General features: G+C 49.4%; 1 protein-coding gene and 1 pseudogene across 1 annotated transcript in view; both read left to right on the forward strand.

The window, feature by feature from the left end:
* Positions 1–344: 344 nt before the first annotated feature.
* Positions 345–876, forward strand: LOC118574588 (annotated as a pseudogene).
* Positions 877–9,651: 8,775 nt separating this feature from the next.
* Positions 9,652–18,539, forward strand: part of Bcorl1 (BCL6 corepressor like 1) — a 72,176-nt gene continuing 63,288 nt past the window's right edge. The window contains exons 1-3 of the mRNA XM_036174673.1: positions 9,652–9,729; positions 11,010–11,089; positions 18,409–18,505. The gene's annotated coding sequence lies outside the window, so the exon portion shown is untranslated. The remainder of the gene's footprint in view (positions 9,730–11,009; positions 11,090–18,408; positions 18,506–18,539) is intronic.

An 18,539-nucleotide genomic window follows, 5' to 3' on the forward strand; every position in this document is an offset into this window, starting at 1 on the left:
GGAGTGGAGGGTTAGTAGGAGGCATGGCAGACAAGATTTGAGGGCACCCATGCCCACATTGCCCTCACAGAAAAGGACTTATCTATCAGTCAATCCCCAAACATTCATAGAGTGCTCCCTTTTAGCTGTGGGTCAAGAGTTCCAGAATGGCCTTGCTCACTCCCTCTAGCCCACCATCCCTGGCTGAGGCACCTGTTCCTGGTGGTGCAGAGCGCTGGACCCAGCAGCACCAGTGGGGTGCAGGAGCAGAGCAGCTCCCAGGAGTCTAGCTTCTCAGCGTACCTAGTGGTGAGCATCGCCAGGAGGGGGAGAAGGCAAGGATAGCCCCCCCCCCCCCCCCAGTAATGGCGTCCACAGAGCAACAAGTCATAAAAGATCTCGCTGTGCAAGTGAAGAAAAAGAAAACAAAAGAGGGAAGGCCTCCAAGCAAAGTGAAGAAGAATTTCACCACTTGGCGGCTGGAGAGCTGGCTCAGAGGTGAAGAGCACTGGCTGCTCTTCCAGAGGTCCTGAGTTCAATTCCCAGCACCCACATGGTGGCTCACAACCATCTGTAATGAGATCTGGCGCCCTCTTCTGTATACACAATAAATAAATCTTTAAAAAAAAATCTCACCACTTGGAAGAAGTTGAAAACAAGAATCCTGGGGAAAGTATCAGAAGGGGACCAGTCAGGCAACTTGTGCCTAATTTTCCCTGGGCCATACCAAATAGACTTGCCGATCACAATGAAGAGTGAGAGAATGTTGGGAAATTTGTAGGGCAGGTGATGGAAGTCAAGAGGAAGACTAGGGAGCAACAGATGAGGCCAAACGGGCCTTTCCAGACACCGGAACATGACAATCACTATGACTTTGCCTCATGCCTTAAAAATTGAATGTTTTCTGCCGGGCGGTGGTGGTGCACGCCTTTAATCCCAGCACTCGGGAGGCAGAGCCAGGCGGATCTCTGTGAGTTAAAGGCCAGCCTGGGCTACCAAGTGAGTTCCAGGAAAGGCACAAAGCTACACAGAGAAACCCTGTCTCGAAAAACAAACAAACAAACAAACAAAAACGTTTTCTCTGAGCTCATAAATGGCTACTCTGTTACAAGCTTGTATTTAGTGAAGTACTTTTTCTGTAAACTTTTGGTGTTTCCACTTAACAGTTTCTACTTAAACATTGTTTATTGTTGCATTTAATTTTTTTGTTTATTTTTGAGACAGTGTTTCTTTGTGTAGCTTTGCACCTTTTCTGAAACTCACTCTGTAGCCCAGGAGGGCCTTGAACTCAGAGAAACCCGCCTGGCTCGGCTCCCGAGTGCTGGGATTGCACCACCACCGGCGGGCACATTTAATTCTAAACATTCCTATCAGCATGGCAATTTAATCCATTTTAGAAAGAAATTTTTTTTTCATGATTTGAAATTAATAAAGAAATTTAAAAGTAAAAAAAAAAAGAGTTCAAGAATGAATGAGCTTCTCAGAGGCAATGGTACTAGAATAAAACTTTAATGGGAGTAGGGCTTAAAGCATCTGTGCAGGTAGACAAGAGGTTGGGTGTAAGCTCATGATGACCAGAACGGTATATATGGGAATACCAGAAGCTATAGGCTTTTAAAAATGGCTAATGCTTGTTTATCAGGGCACTGAGTTCTAAGATTATAGAGGAGATTCCCTAGGCAAAGTGGTTCATGCCTGTAATCCTAATATTCAGGAGGGAGACAAAGAGGATCAAGAGTTTGAAGGCAGCCTGTGCTACAACAGCAACCTCCAGCGGGCCAGCCTGGGATACCAGAGGTTAAGACCGCCTCAAACAACAACAACCACCACAGCCACAACCACAACATCACCCACCTAAACCTAGATAGAACCATTGCCACAAAAAGAAAAATGGAACCATTTAAATTCTGGGAAATTGGCCGGGCGGTGGTGGTGCACGCCTTTAATCCCAGCCCTCGGGAGGCAGAGCCAGACAGATCTCTGTGAGTTTGAGGCCAGCCTGGTCTACAGAGCGAGTTCTAGAACAGGCACCAAAGCTACACAGAGAAACCCTGTCTTGGAAAAAAAAATTCTGGGAAATTAGGTGAGCACTCACTCACATAGGCTCCCTCTATGAATGCATTTCTCAATATTCTTTAGTACCTTTGTAGGGAAGAGGTAGTAGTTTTGGAAATCGCCATGCAGATCAAGTTGACCTCAAACTCAGATGTTTGCCTCCTCAGTGCTGGGATTAAAGGTGTGTGCCACCAAATTTGACTCAGTAGTATCTTTATGGTAAGTCTTGGTCAGTTTTATCCCACTCCCATTGCCAAAAATATACCTTTCTTATTAAAAAAATTTTAATGGGCCAGAGAGAAGGCTCAGTGGTTAAGAATGCTTCCTGACCTTCCAGAGTTCCAGAGTTCAAGTCCCAGCACCTGAGCCAGTTGACCCACAATTGCCTGTAACTCCAGCATGCGCGCACACACACACACACACACACACACACACACACACACACACACAAATAAAGATAACTCCAAATAAGACCTATCATTATTATTGTTGTTATTATTTTATCAACACTATTATTATTATTATTATTAGTGTCTGTGTGTGTGTGTGTGTGTGTGTGTGTGTGTGTGTGTGTGTGTGTGAATGCAGGTACATGTGGCTGTCAAAGCATAACTTTTGGGAGTCTGCCCTCCTGGGGTTTGAACTCAGGTCATCAAACTTCATGCAAGTGCCATTTTGACAATCTCCCTGTTCTGTTCTTTCTAAGAAAGATTTACTTTTATTTTTAATTAGGTGTATGTGTGTGGGTACATGCACATGTGAGTGTGGGTACCAGTGGAGTCCAGAAGAAGGTGTTGGATCCTCTGGAGTTGGGGGTCATTGTGAGCAACCCAGTGTGGGTGCAGGTGCTGGGAACCAAACTTAGATCCTTTGCCAGGACAGAAGAGCAGAAGCACCGTTAACCACTGAGCCTTTTCTCCAGCTCCTTTCTTTTTGCTTTTTTTCCTTTTCCTTTTCTTTCTTCTTCTTCCTTTCTTAAAATTAGATAGGATTTTACTGTGTAGGCCTGGCTGGCTTGGAACTCACAGAGAGCAGACTACTTCTGTCTGCCTCATGAGTAATGGAATAAAAGTTGTACACCACCACATCCAGTACATCTTTTTCTTTATGTTCAGGCTGTGTGCTTAGCTCTGTGCTCAAATGAAACAGATATTCTCACATTCTTAGTGCCTGATTTTACTATCTTATGTGCATGAGTGTTTGCCTGAATGTATAAGTGTGAGCCATATGCATGCCTGTTGCCCCAAGAGATCAGAAAAGGATGTTGGAAACCCTGAGACTGGGTGCTGGGAATTGAACCTGGGTCCTCTGCAAGAATAGCAAGTGCTCTACCACTGAGCCAATTCTCTTGACTCTTCTCTTGACTCTCAAGAGCCTTCCATGACTCTTCCTATTTGAAAAAATGATCATGGGGCCCTAGAGAGCGGGCTCAGTAGTTAAGAGCACTTGTTCTTGCAGAGGACCTAGGTTTGAGTCCCAAAACCAACATGGCAGATCACAACCACTTGTAACTGCAGTTCCATGGACTCTGACACTCTCTTCAGACCTCCTGGGCATCAGGAAAGCATGTGGTGCACAGATAAGCATATAAGCAAAACACTCACACACACATACAAAATAAAATGTTAAAAATCTATTCTTTTTGAGACACGGTCTCTCTGTGTAGCCCTGGCTGTCCTGGAACTTCCTCTGTAGACCAGACCAGCCTTGCCTCCTGAGTGCTGGGATTAAAGGCATGTACCTTCGCTGTCCAGCTTATAAATCTAAAAGGAAAAAAAATTACAACAATATCATGGGCCAGGTGTGGTGGCATATGACTTCAATCCCAGAACTCAGGAGGCAGAGGCAGGCATAGGTCTATGTGTTAGTGACCAGTCTGATCTACAGGGAAAGTTTCAGGCTAGCCAAGGCTACACAGTAAGACACTGTCACAAAACTGTCATGGCGTATCCAGTAGCTGTCAGACTATGTTTTACGTGCTTAAAAATAAATAACCCATTTGATTCTTACATCATTCAATAGGTACTTATATGTTCACATTGTCAAGAAGACAAAACTGAGAGAGAAAACTTCAATATTCAAGATGTTACCACCAATATATGGCAGAGTGAAAATTCACAATACCTATATACTTGTTTAACTTCAGAGATTGTGTATATAGCCACTAAATGGGAAGAGAAAGGTACAAAGAGACTTGGTAAGTGCACTTCCTGTTCTTTCCAGAGGACCTGAGTTTGATTCCCAGCACCCACATAGGGTGCTTAGTTCTAGGGGATCCAATGCCATTTTCTGGACTCCAAGGGTTCCTGTACTTAAAGTGCACATATCCAAACACACACACACACACACACACACACACACACACACGCATGCACGCATGCACACATCACACATATACACATAATTAAAAAACTCTTTTTAAAAAAGATATTAAGATTGTTGGGCAAGGTGTGCATTCCTACGGTTCTAGCACTTGAGATGTGGAGGCAGGATCAAGAGTTCAGGGGTCATCCTCAGCCTGGGTATCGTGAAACCCTGTCTCAAAACAAAACAAACTAACAAAATGTCTTTTTGACTAAAAGGAAGTCAGCTCTCTCACTGTAAGGTAAGGAAATGGATTGGGTCTCACCCATTCATTGACTTAACAGGCATTTGTTGAAGTCTTGTGGAATGCCAGAGTGAGAGATGGTGAAGGTAGAGGCAGAGAGCTGATACACAGATGAGAAACACTGGTGCTTCTTCATCCAAAGACTTTTAAGATGTATTTGGAAAAACAAACAGAGAGAGGTGCTAACTAAGAGGACAAGCTAAGTATGGTCGCAGTGGCCTGTCAGGAGCAGCTCATGAAAGAGCAGTATAAAAAAGAGAAATTGCAACAAGCCTCCCAAAAGTGTGTGTACCGCCTAAGAAATGGCAAGAAGGTCAGGTTTAGGCCGAATAGAGGGCTTGGGAGGAATATGGAAGTAAACGAGACCACAGTCTAATTTAGAGAACCCTGAAAGCCAAGGCAAGGCTCATAGACTTTATTTTGTCTTTAGTGAGTAGCCACGGCTAGTTTTTTGAGGAACATTCATCATTTCTTTTTTCTCAAGATTTAATTACTTTTTAATTCTATGTATATGTATGTACCTCTGCACACATGTGAGTGCTGGTGCCAGAGGGTCTCAAAAGACAGTGTCTGATCCCCTGGAACTGGCATTATAGATGGCTGTGGCTGCCTGATGTCGTTGCTGGAAACTGAACTCAGGTCCTCAGCAAAAGTAGTATGTTCTCTCTCTCTCCCTCTCTCTCTCTCTCTCTCTCTCTCTCTCTCTCTCTCTCTCAAGATTTATTTGTTTTGTATACAATGTTCTGCCTGCACATCAGAAGAGGGCACTACATCTCTTTATAGATGGTTGTGAACCACCATGCAATTGCTGAGAATTGAACTCAGGACCCACTGGAAGAACAGCCAGTGCTCTTAACCTCTGAGCCATCTCTCCAGGCCCCATCTTTTTTAGGATCCTTTTTACCTTTAGCACTACCTGTTTTTAGGTGTTCTGTTTTGGTTTTGTGTGGTTTGTTTGCTTGTTTGAGACAGGATTTCTCTGTGTGTAGTCCATGCTGTCCTGGAACTCTTTCTGTAGACCAGGCTGGCCTTGAACTCAGAGATCTGCCTGCTTCTGCCTCCTGAGTGCTGGGATTAAAGGCGTGCACCACTACAGCCCATCAGTTTTTTCTTTTTCCTGACAGGGTCTCAAGTAGCCCAGACTGGGGCCTTGAATGTATTCCTGCTTCAGGCTCCTGAATGTTGGGATTACAAGCCTGTGTTACAAGGTTTTGCTTGATTAAGAACCATGTTAGACCAGTTGGGTGGCACATGCCTTGAATCTCAGCACTTACAGGGAAGGCAGACAGGTCTCTGTGAGTTAGAGGCCAGCCTGGCCTACATAGTGACCTCCATGTCAACCAGGACTATACAGTTAGATCCTGTCTCAAAAACAAACGAAACAACAAAACAATTAGTTAATCTAGCATTAGGGGAAAGAGGGAGAGGTAGGAGGATTGAGTGGCTTGCCCTGGTGAGGTCTGTGAGGTGATCTTAGCCTTCTTCCTCATTTTCCCCACTTTTGCAACAAAATCTAGAAAGTTTGTTGGCTGTTTACAGAGTTAAGTTTAACCAGACACAATGTCTCTCTGTTTAGACTAGGGGTGCAGAGAGGGCAGAGACCTGGCCTTCCTCAAGCATGTTTGTTCTCAGGGAGCTAGCACTTAGCCAGCAGCACTCAACCTGCTGCAGGGGTGCATCTGCAAGCATTAAGTTTGCTTGCACCTGGGCTTGTTATTTGTTATTTGCTGAGATTTGCAAATGACAAATCGGGGCAAGAAACCCTCCCCAACGCTACCTGCCCCTGGAACACAAAGTGAAACAGGATGGAATGTTGAACAAGAAAGTGAAACACAGATGGAACATAGAGTTTGGAGAGAATGGAGGATGGGCAGTGTAAAGTGAAACGGTGGGGAACCCAAATAGTAATACATTAGTGCCTACTAAGGCTTCGTATGTACCGCTCCCTTAATCCATCCCCTTTCAACTCGGGTGACTTAAAATGAACTGTTCTGCTGTCCTGAGATGCTGCTTTCCACACCTGACTTAACCTTCAATTGACTGAGGTGCTCAAAAGGAAGGGACAACCAGAAGCTCCCAATTTGCTTCATTCTGATAATTCTGAAGATCTCAATCAGCAGGATTCTTTTTTTGTCATAGGGCTATGCTGTTTTACTAGAGAGACAAGGCATTTGATTGCAGAACAAAGCAGAGAATTAACATAATTATCCTTGTGGATTTAGTCCAAGGTTGGTTTGGAGGCCCAATTACCCTGGGACCCTCAAATGTCCTCCTTTGTCTGCTAAGTGTCAGGAGGGCAGGACCCAATCCAGTGTTGTTCCTAGGTCTCTATGCTACACCTAGATAGCCTGTGGTGGGTGGGCCATTGTGGATACTACCTCTGGCTTGAGTGCAATGGTTGGTGCTCATAGGGTGTCCCTGTGAGGGGGAATATAGCATGTACATTGGTTCTGTATTTTAGAGTTGGGGGAAGGGACACACCACGAAGTACATGGCATCAGGCTGGCACTACTTCTTGGTCAAATATTAGTCCCTGCTGCTAGTTATCAAGACAGGACACGGCTCTGGTTGTTATATTTCTCCTAAACAATCTTCTTCCTATTGCACTTAAGGTAGCTTTCTGAGTGTCCTGTCTGGGTCAGTAGATGGTAGGGATGGGAGAATCCAGAAAGATGATCTTCCTGAAAAAGGCTGTTTTGGCATTTAACAAAAGTGTTATATTATATTGAAAGGAACTATGGATGTGGAGGCCGGACTACTAGGATTCTTGGCTCAGAAACTCACTAGCTGTATGACCTTGAGCAAGCCACGCAGAGATACTTAAGAGACTCAGTTTCCTCAATAACAAAACCAAGAGTTGTAGTGAGAAACAAATAGAATAGCATAAATGAAAGGGCATTATAAACATTTTGATGCATATTCTTATGATTATGTTATAGTGCTAGCCTCAGACAAAATAATCATTGATATCTACATGTTTTAAAGGTTTCCCACAGCTCTCCCCACACTGATCATTGGCTTCCCATCATCTCCTGTAGGGCAGGAAGTCTGGCCCCCAACAGGAAAGGGCTCAAAAAAGCTACAGTTTCACCCAGGAAACAACCATCTTCCCCCAACCTTCATTTTGCCAGATAAATGATGCAGCCAAATGGTAAGCAGACTAGTGCAAATTGATGTGTCCATAATCCATTTCATCCTCAAAATGAGGAGCAGAGTAACACTAAGGTCCTAGGGCCTTGAGATTAGTGGCAATTTAGTAATTACCAGAATAATTAAAATCAGTGAAAATAGTCAACTTAAAGCAGGGTCTGCAATATCAAGCCACATGGAGGTGATTTCCCAGTTAAGTAATGCTTATTAAGTTCATATGTTGATTAACTTAAATATATTTCTGAATCTTCATTTTGGCTTGGTGCAGAACACTTTTTAAGTAGGTGTGTGTATGCGTATTGGAGGACAGGTGTGGCCAAATAGAATAACTAGTGAAGAGATTCCCAAAGCAAAATATGATGGCCCTACTACTTTGCTGGCAACTAGTGTTGAGGTTGGTGAGGACAGGCGATAGGGTAACAAAACACCAGGTCTCAGACAATCACAAGCCACCATAGCCTCAGCTGCTCTTACACTCATTCACATCTTTTAGACCAGGTGAGGGAAGCATGGCAGGCAAGTCTCAACTGCCATCTGTGAAGTCTTTACAAAGGAAAGAAAAGACACCCTCCAGCTTAGGGTTGGAACCTCTCGGCCTATTGGGGTGGAGGGTAGGGAGAAGAGAAAAATATTAATTTTGCAGGGCTTCCTTCTAGTTCAAATGACTCTCCGGCTTCCTTATCATAGATAAGTATATAGTAAATAATATCAGTATATCTGGACATAAAGATTATTTTTTCAGATTCTTGTTATTTATTTCACATTCTGTTTAGAATCCTCTAGGACCTGCTGGACATCCCCCCCCCATACCCTCTGGGTTGAGACAATACCTTCGAAGTCCTCACCACCAAATCAGGGTTGGAGCTGCTAAGGCTGAAAGCAAGTCAGCCAGCAGCTTCATCTCCTTCGCAAAGCCTGTCTCCCTGGAGTTAATGTAAAGTCATCAGAGTTTGAACATGGACCACAGGCTTCTAAGCCCTTCAAGTCCCAGGGATGGCCTGCGATATAAACACAGGAAGGATTTATCCCCTTGGCCAGGCGGGCAGTCTTTAGGGTAAAGGGGAAGGGTCAGGGGGCTCAGATTGGTGTCTTGAGAGCCCAGAGGAAAAGCAAGCCAAAACCAAGTCCTTGGTACTCTTCTAGTCAGGTTTTCCTCTGCAAGTCTCGCAAGCTTCCCTCTTTATAGACCTTCCGTCCCCCTTCTTCTCCACTCAGGTCTCCCCGACAACCCAGACGCTTCCACACCCAAGCAAGGGATGTCCACTGAGGGGGACCCACGATTTTTGCAGCCTGGGAGGTTGCCACCAAGAGTGGGCCGAGCGGGAGTCGCGAGGCGAGGCGACAAGACTAGGCATTTTTCTTTCCCTAGCACCTGTCCCACTTCGGCGCCCGGGCTGGGGCTTCGCCTGAGCGCGGCCTGAGTTCTGGAGCGCCAGAACCACGCACCGAGGTCGCCAAGGGTGGGGGACCGGAGGAAGGGCGGGGTGTCTGGCGGGGGCGTTCCCCTCAGGCAAGACCCCCGCCCTCCTACAGAGACTGAGTCAAAAACGGGGAGAGCATGTTACATATAAAACCAGAGCGAAAACGATCGCTCTCCGACCCCGAATGGCGTTGCGGCACCCCCCCTCCCTTCCTGGAGCGGAGGGCTGGCCGGGGAAGGTGGCTCAGTTCTTCCTCCGTGGCCAGTGCGGGGTCTGCGGCTGCCCGGCGAGGTTCCGGCTTCCCCGGGGCTGGTAGGGGGGAGCCCCGAGAACTGCAGGCCCGCCCCCTTCTTCCTCCTCCTTCCCCTCCTCCCCCACGTGTCCTCCCGGAGCCCAGCGGCCTGATCCCAGCACCCCCCCCCTCGCCGCCACCTCCCTCTTACTCCCGCTTCGCCCGCTTCCCGGGCGGTGTGGAGAAGAGCAAAGTTGCGACAGCAGCCAGGGGGCTCTGCCCAGGTGAAGGGGGCGCTGTGACGGGGGCGGGAACGGCGTGGCCCTGCGGCGGGGCTGGGGGGGAGGAGGATAAAGAAACTTGCTTTCCGCAGCCCCCACCCTGAGCGGGTTCGGATCTTGCGTGAACCGAGCCCTCGTGGAGACGCTGCAACGCCGCCAGGACCGAGGCCGGCACCCCGACCCGGACCAAGACCGGGACCGCGCGCTTGGGCGGGCTAGCGAGGGCAGGCAGGCCGGCACCCAGGCAAGGGCGGGGTGGGTGACCGTACACCGGACCGAACCACGGACTCCGGTGGCGTGGGCGCGGGCCGAACCCGGACCGGGCCGAGTTGGGTGGCGAAGTAGGACGTGGATTCGGGGGGCGGGGCGCGGCGGGAGGGGGGAAACCAGGCCTGGCCTGACTGGCCTGGGCGTGGGGGCGGGGGGCGAGTTCGGGGCACTTGCTGGGCTCTGGACCGAGCGCTAGGGCGGGGCGGCGCTAGGGGCTGGGCCCGACCGGCGAGGAGAGGGCGAGGGGAGGGAGGGCAGGGGGTGGAGTAGGGGCGTGGAGTTGCGAGCGGGGTCTGGCCTCGGCCGGGGGCGAAGGTAGATCTGCGGGGCCGAGAGCGGAGGGAGGGAGGCCCGAGGCAGCGCGGCGGCGGCGGCGAAGGCCAGCTTCCGCGGAGTTTGTGCCCGGGCTTCCCGGCTGGGCTCCGGCCGCCTTATGCGCACAAATGGGGTTAGGGGACTGACTGGTTGGTAAGCAACTCCCAGTGTTAGACGGTGTTCCCTGGCGATTCCCGGAAAACTGAGGAAAGACGCCGTCTGCAATTTGCCGCACCCCCCCACCCACCTCTTAGCATCTGGATTCTGCTCTTTGGGGGCCATGGACCCTCCCCACCACAATCCTTTCACTCTTTCAGCACCCCTTCCGTCTCCCCCTCATCCTTGGCCATCTGAATCTCCTAGGGCTATGCGTTTGAGGGGTGCAAGGCGTCGGGGGTTGCACTTTCCCTTCCTTGGGGGTAGCCTAGTTTGTATCATATTCGTGTGAGGTAACATCGCTTGGCGTCGTGGGGACATTGGGGTTTAGATAATTTAACCCTCCCTTCCAAGCTCTTTGATGGTGTTTAAGGAAAAGGACGGATCCCTGGATTTTCAGGACTAGAATGGGGTTTGAAGACTGGGATTTACTCTAAGCTCACTTCCACTACCAACCTCTTTACTACGAACCATTTCTGTAGGGACTCCAATGTGGAGGGTGGGATACTGGAACATTAATGTGCTTCTCTGCCTTTCTACAGGGTCGGCGTGGCGAAGGACAGCTAGTGTCGGAGGAAAAGTAGACACCAGTTCAACTCCGGCCGCCCCCACTATTACTTCGGTGAGGGAGACAACGCTAAGGGGATGCTGGTGGGTTGGGGCCCAGTGTAAGAGTAGGGGTGAGTGGTCGTCCCCAGAGGGATTCTTCACTGATGGGGAGAGAAAGGCGAGCCCCAGCTTCAGGGAGGGTTCCAGGGAACGAGATGGAGGGTGGCGACAAGGGGGGGGGGTGCGGGAAGAATGGAAGAGTCACACCCTGCTTGCAAGGGGAGCCTCCCTCAGGCTCCTGGGAAAAGGGGACTGAATACGTGTGCTCTGTGGTACCGGGGCAGGGGAGGTCTGGGGATGGTTCAAAGAGTGATTTGCACACTGGTTCTGTCAGTAGTGGCCTGAGAAAGTGAGGTCGGGGTATAAGGTGGAGAACATTGGAAGGAAGGCAGACAACCAACCCTCTGGCCTTAGCGCCCTGATCATCTCCCTTCCTCAACCTCCCTCTTGAGGGGCGTCGGGGTGGGGGGCGTGGAGCTCTTGGAGCCCCGGGGATTGAGTGCCTCCACCTTTCTTGGGAGTCTATCTTTTTGCCCAGCTTGTTACAAGCTACCACTGCCTCCTTCTCCGGAATCCGCTCGGTTCTCTCAGCGATCCCCTCCTCCTCCTCCTCCTCTCCCCTCCCCTCCCAGTGTCACCGGGGCTGCTTGGCTCTGCCCCCTTCGCCGCCGCTTGCTCCCAGCTTTAGTCCCTCCCTCTCATGCTTGCTCCCTCCCTTCGCCTCCTCCTCCCCACCCCCCCCCCCGTCTAGGCAGCATTCTGGGAGTTGTAGTATCTTGCAACGCTGGCTGGCGCCGCCCGCGAACAAGGCCGGACTCCACTTCCCGTCGAGCTCTGCGACCGGCACCCACTCCACCAGGCTTCGCTCACACACACAGACACACACACACCGCTCTCCCCCTCACTCTTTCGCTCGCCGCGGCGCTGCCAGTGTGTGGCTCTGTCTCTCCTCGGCTTTGCTGAGCCCTCCCTTCTTCCTCTCAGTTCCTAGAGTCCGACCGCCGCCGCCGTGAGAGGAGAAGGAGGTCGGTGGCGATAAGGGGCGGAGGGGGGCATCGGATCCCAGCAGTGTTAGGCGGGTGGTGGTTCAAAGAGGGTGAGAGGGAGCTCGGGTGGCGGCCTGAGCCTCCCTGCGGAGCCGACCCGGGAACAGGTGCGTCTTTTTTCTCTCTCCCCCAACCCCTCCACCCCTTTTGACTCCCCGGCTTTTTCGTATTCCCCCACCCGCTTCTTTCTATCCTAAGCCTTTCCCCAACCCTGTCCGTTCTTCTCCCCTCAGCCTCTCAGCTTGCCCCCCGGGGGCGCCGTCCTCTCCGTGTCCCCGGACGTAGAGCTCCCTAGAGCTCTCTCTGTCCTCGCCCCTCCCTTCGGGACAGCTCCCCTCCACTTGCCACCTTCGTACCCCATCCCTGCCCTGCCCTATCCTCTTCTCAACCTCCTTCTCTTTTAGCCAGGTGAGACTTGTTCAGCACGATCCAAGAGAGTCTTCCTCTCGGCTGGGCGGGGGTCTCCATGGAAACGGGGGTCGGTAGATACTGGAGGGGGGAACCATAGGAATTACCCCACTCCACAGAAAGGGAGGTGGAGGCTATGGTCTTGGAACTACCTGGCTCAAAACCCTGATCCAAGGATCCGACGATCCGAAGGGAACCTGGCCAACAGGGCAGGGCGAGAAAGGGCTTGTTATTTGGGGGGGGGGTGTCCGTGATGAAGTCTTGAAGAGACCGGGAGAAAATGCCCTCCAACCTTAGAGGTGGAGGTGCGACGGGTGCTTTCTCAGGGTTGCTTTCTCCCCTGTTCTGGGGTGCAGGAACCGTAGGGTAAGGGGTACCCCTAGGTGGCGGCGGGGCCTGGGTTCGGGAGTGGGAGTGCTGTGATGGGGGCAGGGGCAATTATCCGAGTCCCTGGAAAAAAGGCGGGGGATGACTTCGGAGCGCCCAGGCTCCGCTGCCCTCGCTCTAGGGGCGGGGGCTACCGGGCCAGGCAAGGCGGCGAGGGTGTTCAAATTGAAGGAGGATGAGATGGGGGCAATTCATACTGGCCCCGGCAAGCCTGGTGGGAGACCCGGCTTGCAAGCCCTCAACCAGCTTCGCGCCAGGCCTGGAGGCAAGGGGTGAGAGGAAAGCAGAGGGCTGGAAAGGAGGGAGGCTCCGGTTACGGGGCCAGATTTCGGGATCAGGGGCAATCCCCTGGCCCTTGGAGAAGGAGGGAGAGGGATGGCTGCGAACCCCAGGGTTCCCCCACCCTGGTTCCTAAGGGGCGTGAGGAACGGACAGCAGGCCCAGTGGAGCTGGATTCGAGCTGATCGTGGCCAAGGATTGTGGGGGCTTAGTGGTGGTCTTGGGGGGGAGTAGTCCGGCGGCGGGGCGGGCGGGCGGGGCGTGGGGCTCCGGCGGGCGGCGGGGCGGGGCCGGGGCGGCGCTGCTGCCGCCGCTGCCGCCGCCGCTGCTGCTCCTGCTGGGGCCGCCACCGCCGTTGCCGCCGCCGCCGCCGCCGCTTCTGGGCGGGGAACCGAGGCCAAAGAGAGTCCCGTGCCGGGGCAGAGGGCGCAGGCGGCGCGCGGTGGGGAGGGGGCCTTCCCGCGGGCGGGGGCAGGCTGGGGGTGGAGTCCCCGACGGGGGCGGTACGATCCAGGACGACGACGACGAGGAGCCCCGGGGGCCCGGTGCGTGGAGGACGAGGTGCTGGGAGAAGGAAGGGGGGGTGGGTCCCGCGACGGGCCTCGTGGGCTTGGCTCCCGGAGGTTCGGTTTTGGGACAGAGCCCTATGGGGGCGCCCAGAGGCCAGGAAAGGGATAGAGAGGTGAACTGGACGGTGGAGGGGGCCCTCCTCGCCAGGGTCCCGTAGTGAGGAAGGCTGGGCCGGAGGGACGTCCGGGCAAGGCTGGGAGGAGCCGGCCGCACCAAGGCTGGGGTTTTCGTGTTATGGAGGTGCAGGAGATTGTTGTATCGAAAGATGTGGTCGAGGGGAAAGGCGGGAGGGAAGCATGCTGCAAACCCAAGAGGCCCAACACCACAGGCCAGTGGGGGTGCCCTTCTGTTCCCCCAGAAGCACTGTTTTTGTTGCATTGTTTTGAAATTCTCAAGGTTGCCAGATCAAACTGTCAACGTGGTGATACTTTCTCATTCTTGACGTTTTCTAGAGTAGACAGTAAGCACAGCCTTCACTTGGTGAGCATTCTTATAGCCCAGCGTTTTGTGGCTCTTTGCATGAGTGTGGGAAGGGGGCCTGTAAAGCAAGCCACAGAAGAGTACTTTCAAGGCGATTTGGAGGTCGTCCCCATGACACAGGGGTAGAGTACAGTTTCAGGTAGCTTTGATCAGACTTCTGGGGTACACTTGAAGGCTTCAAGGATTAGTCCCATGCTTCTTTCAACTTAGAAGGCTGTTTCTCAGAATCATACTGCTGAAGCATTTCGTGGAGAAAGAAATTGGACATGAATTTGGAGTTGGGAGTTGATTAGTTCATGATAAAATTCTAAGGATGGAAGGGAGTTATCTTTTTTAGTGGCCATCTTGTGTTACTCTGTTTAGTATGTCCTGTCCTTGAATGTTGGGATTGAGGGCCCTTTCTTACTGGAGACACTGTAGGTGGCATAGCCAAGGATGTTTGGGCAGAGTTTTAGGGTACTCGAATTGAACATGATGTCACCATGTGGTACCAAAGATGACAGTCTGTAGGAAAGAAACTTACAAGATTCCACTGGGGATTAAACGAGATAATCCCATTCCAAGAATCACCCAGAGGCTCCAAAAGGAAGTGAAAGGTTGAGGAACCTGTAAAATTTTGACAGAAGCAAAAGTCGCAAGAAAGACTGAGGGAGCACCAGGGGACTTGATGAATCAGGTTAAAAGAATCTGAAATTCCATGATGTACTTGAGGACTGACATGGCCATGTTGAGTAGTTTATGAAGATGTTGGTAACAGATACTTTTTGCACCAGAGGAAACTGTCTTGAGGTGGATCTGGGAGATGAGAGCCACAGGTCTTGGCACACAGGCTTACTGAAACTGACTTTGTAAAAAGGGATTTTTTCACATATACTTAAGCACAGGCAGTAATAGAAAGAGAGGCACTTGGCGGGGGGGGCAAGATATAACCACATGTGGGTATGGGCTAATCAAGGGAAAGTCACTCTAAAACTTACTTTGAAAAGTTTGACTCTTGCTGGGTGGTAGTGGTGAGCATCTTTACTCCAGCATTCAGGAGGCAGAAGCAGGCAAATATCTGAGTTCGAGGCCAGCCTGATCTACAGAACAAGTTCCAGGGTGGCCAGGGCTGCAGAGAAACACTGTCCCGCGGGAAAATAAGTCTGATTCTCTTACCAGATTTGCAGGCAGAGTAAGTTTCTTTTTGTTTTGACTCTGATATGAAGAGAACTAGATACCTACTTGATAGAGGAAGGGGAAGGGATGCAGAAGTCTGGGTTACATAGACTAGTTCTCTGAAACAGAGCAATAAGGAAGGGCTGGTTAATTGTTGGGATAGGGCAGAGGAAAGCTAAGTGAGTTGTAGCCAGCTTTGCTGTTGGAGTCTGTACTTTTCAAAGTAAAGGGAAGTTCTAGAAGATAAGGGGGCTGTACCAAGGGCACTCTTAGGGATCTGGATATTTTTAAAAAATTTGCCAGGGAAGGTGTGTGTGTGTGTGTGTGTGTGTGTGTGTGTGTGTGTGTGTGTGTATAGGGGGGCAGTAGGAGGAGATCCTTTTCTTTCTCACTGCCTTAGAGGTTCTTGATAAGCAAAGGAGGCTTCTCTGGGGGTGTGTATCTGTGCCTTATTCGTGATGCAGTCTACACTGGCAGGTAAATGCTTGGTAAAGGTGGCAGAGGATCTCAAGGCATGATTAATCTGCACTGTGGGCTTTAGGGAAGAGCTTTGCTGAAAGAAACAGAATCATAGGAGAAAAAAGTTTTACCACCAGACGGAAGGCAAAAGAAGTCAGAAAGCAGGTCGGTAGGGCAGTGAAGGGGGAAGGAAGGTGACCATCACTGTTCCTATGTCAGGTCTAACTAAGGAGAAAGCAGTACCTTGAAATCTCCAGGGCAATGTTTTCCAAAGAAAGTTTGAAGAACCCTTAGGGCTCTTTACACTTTAGTGCTAGAATTGCTAGAGCAAGAAGGAAGATCATGGATAAAAATAGGGCTAGGGAGAAACTGGCATTTAGAGGGAAATAGAAATATATTTACCCATAAAGAAGTAAAGGTAGTATACATGTTAAAAATGTAAAATTCACAATATGGGCTGGGCATGTAGAATGCTTGCCTAGCATGTGTGGTGGCCTGAGTTCAAGCCTCAGTGTTGAAACAGAAAACAAAAATGCACAGTGAGAAAAAAGAGAGTCATAAAGAGCGATAGGAGAGAAGCATTCAGATGCTATATGGAGCTGGTGTTGAGAAGTGTAAAAATCCTCTTTCGATAGCCACTACTGTGGGAGGGCCCAGGAAACCGAGGGCTGGAATTAAGTGAAACATTTCTTAGGAAATCCTGATGAGTATAAGGATTCTGAATGGGGAAAGGGAGTCTTGGTCTCAAATAGAATGGAGAATAGGAGAAACTGGGAATACACCTGTTTTTCCGGTCAGTAAGTGGGAGGAATCCTGGTTATAAGGAGATGAGTGATAAAAATTCCAGAGTGAAACAAGGATCTGAGATAAAGGATAAAGAACAAGGATCTGAGAGAGCCTTGGGCCAGAACTGGAGGGTGGGGTTAAGGGCACCAAGAAGAGACTAAACAGGGTTGGACTGGACTACATTTACACTGGTTTGTGAACTCTAGGTGGAGCTGTCTGGGATTCATTGGGTTGGCTGTTAGATACATAGAGCTCTTTCCCAGGGCCAGCTAGCCTCTGACAATCCATGGCAGGAATTCCATGTTGAGTTTGGGTGGGAAAATGAACACTAGAGGGGAACTGAGAGAGTAGGGAACGTGAAAATTGTTGACGAATTAAACTGAAGGGGGAGAAAACACTGATGAGGATGTGAAGGAAAGGGGGGTGCTTAGACCCGAGGTTTTTTTGTTTTTTAAAGGAAGAAAGGAAATTTCCCTTTTTTTTTTTTTTTTTTTGTTTTTTTGTTTTTGTTTTTCGAGACAGGGTTTCTCTATGTAGCTTTGTGCCTTTCCTGGAACTCACTTTGGTAGCCCAGGCTGGCCTCAAACTCACAGAGATCCACCTGGCTCTGCCTCCCGAGTGTTGGGATTAAAGGTGTGCACTACCACCGCCCGGTGAAAGGAAATTTCTTAACGTTAGCACTGGAAAGCAGTTTGAGACTGTGTCTGCTTGAATGTTCAGTGTCAGGACAGTTAAAGAGAGAAGAAATAAGTAATCTACTTTTTCTGTCACTAGGATTCTAGGGCAGTATTTTATATAATCATTTATATGAGCCAGGCATTATTCATGCCAGTCTGTAAAATGTAGGAAACCATCTTCTTTCTAAATCATATCCTTTCCTGCTATTCATAACTTTAAAATGGTCTTTTATGTTGAAAATGTTCTTTAGTGAACTAAAGTTGTGTTCTGGTCAAGAGGAAAACTTAACTCTGTTTCTTCCCCCACAATCCCAAATAAATTCTTGTAGTTTTCCTTTTTTTTTGTAAAGCAATCGCAACTCCTTCCTCATAAAACACATAAAAATGGATCATTTTTAGCAGAGTATGTATAGATTTGTTAAGGAACAGTGAAGAAAAAATTCCTGAGTGTGTGTGTGTGTGTGTGTGTGTGTGTGTGTGTGTGTGTGTGTTGGGGGGAGGACTCCAAGGGAAGAATATCCTGTATCTTTTTTTGGTTTAGGGGTTTTTTGTTTTTGTTTTTTTTGTTAGACAGGGTCTATGAAGACCAGAGTTTCCTTGAACTCACAAAGATCTGCCTGCTTTTGCCCCTACCTCCCAAGTGTTAGGATTAAAGGTGTGTGCTACTATGCCCAGCCTCTTTTTAAAAAAATAAATAAATTGCAGGCTGAATGTCAAGGTTGTATTTTCCCTGGTAAATGAAATGTGATGAATTTGAAGATGTGGCTTATTATTTATAAAGTGCGGTAATTTTTAAATTTCCCCAATAGAGTTAAATGTACATTTGCAGTCGAAGAGTTTAGGGTGGCTAGAGATTTGGGAAGGACTGAATTCTATGGAGGAGTAACTTTGTGTTTGAGGCTTCTTTACTGACTGTCTGCTAAGAAAAAAATTTGCTTACTTCATTACTAAGGTGTGTCTAGAAATCTTGGTGTTGGTTCCATTTAAGGGTACAGTAGAATTTTCTCAATGAAGGGGTATGAGAATAACAAGACTTTTGTTTTTCTAAGTTCTGTGAAATGTATAATACACAAATATAATCCCAGGGAGAAGATGCACTGAATACTTGGATCTATGAGACGATTGAATATATTTTCTCATGAAGAGTCTTTGCTCAGTTGAACTTGGTTCTACCATGCCCAGGTGAGCTTGCATCCTAATTAATCTACTGCTTCAG

The sequence above is a fragment of the Onychomys torridus genome, chromosome X, assembly GCF_903995425.1.
Source record: "Onychomys torridus chromosome X, mOncTor1.1, whole genome shotgun sequence".
NCBI lineage: Eukaryota > Metazoa > Chordata > Mammalia > Rodentia > Cricetidae > Onychomys > Onychomys torridus.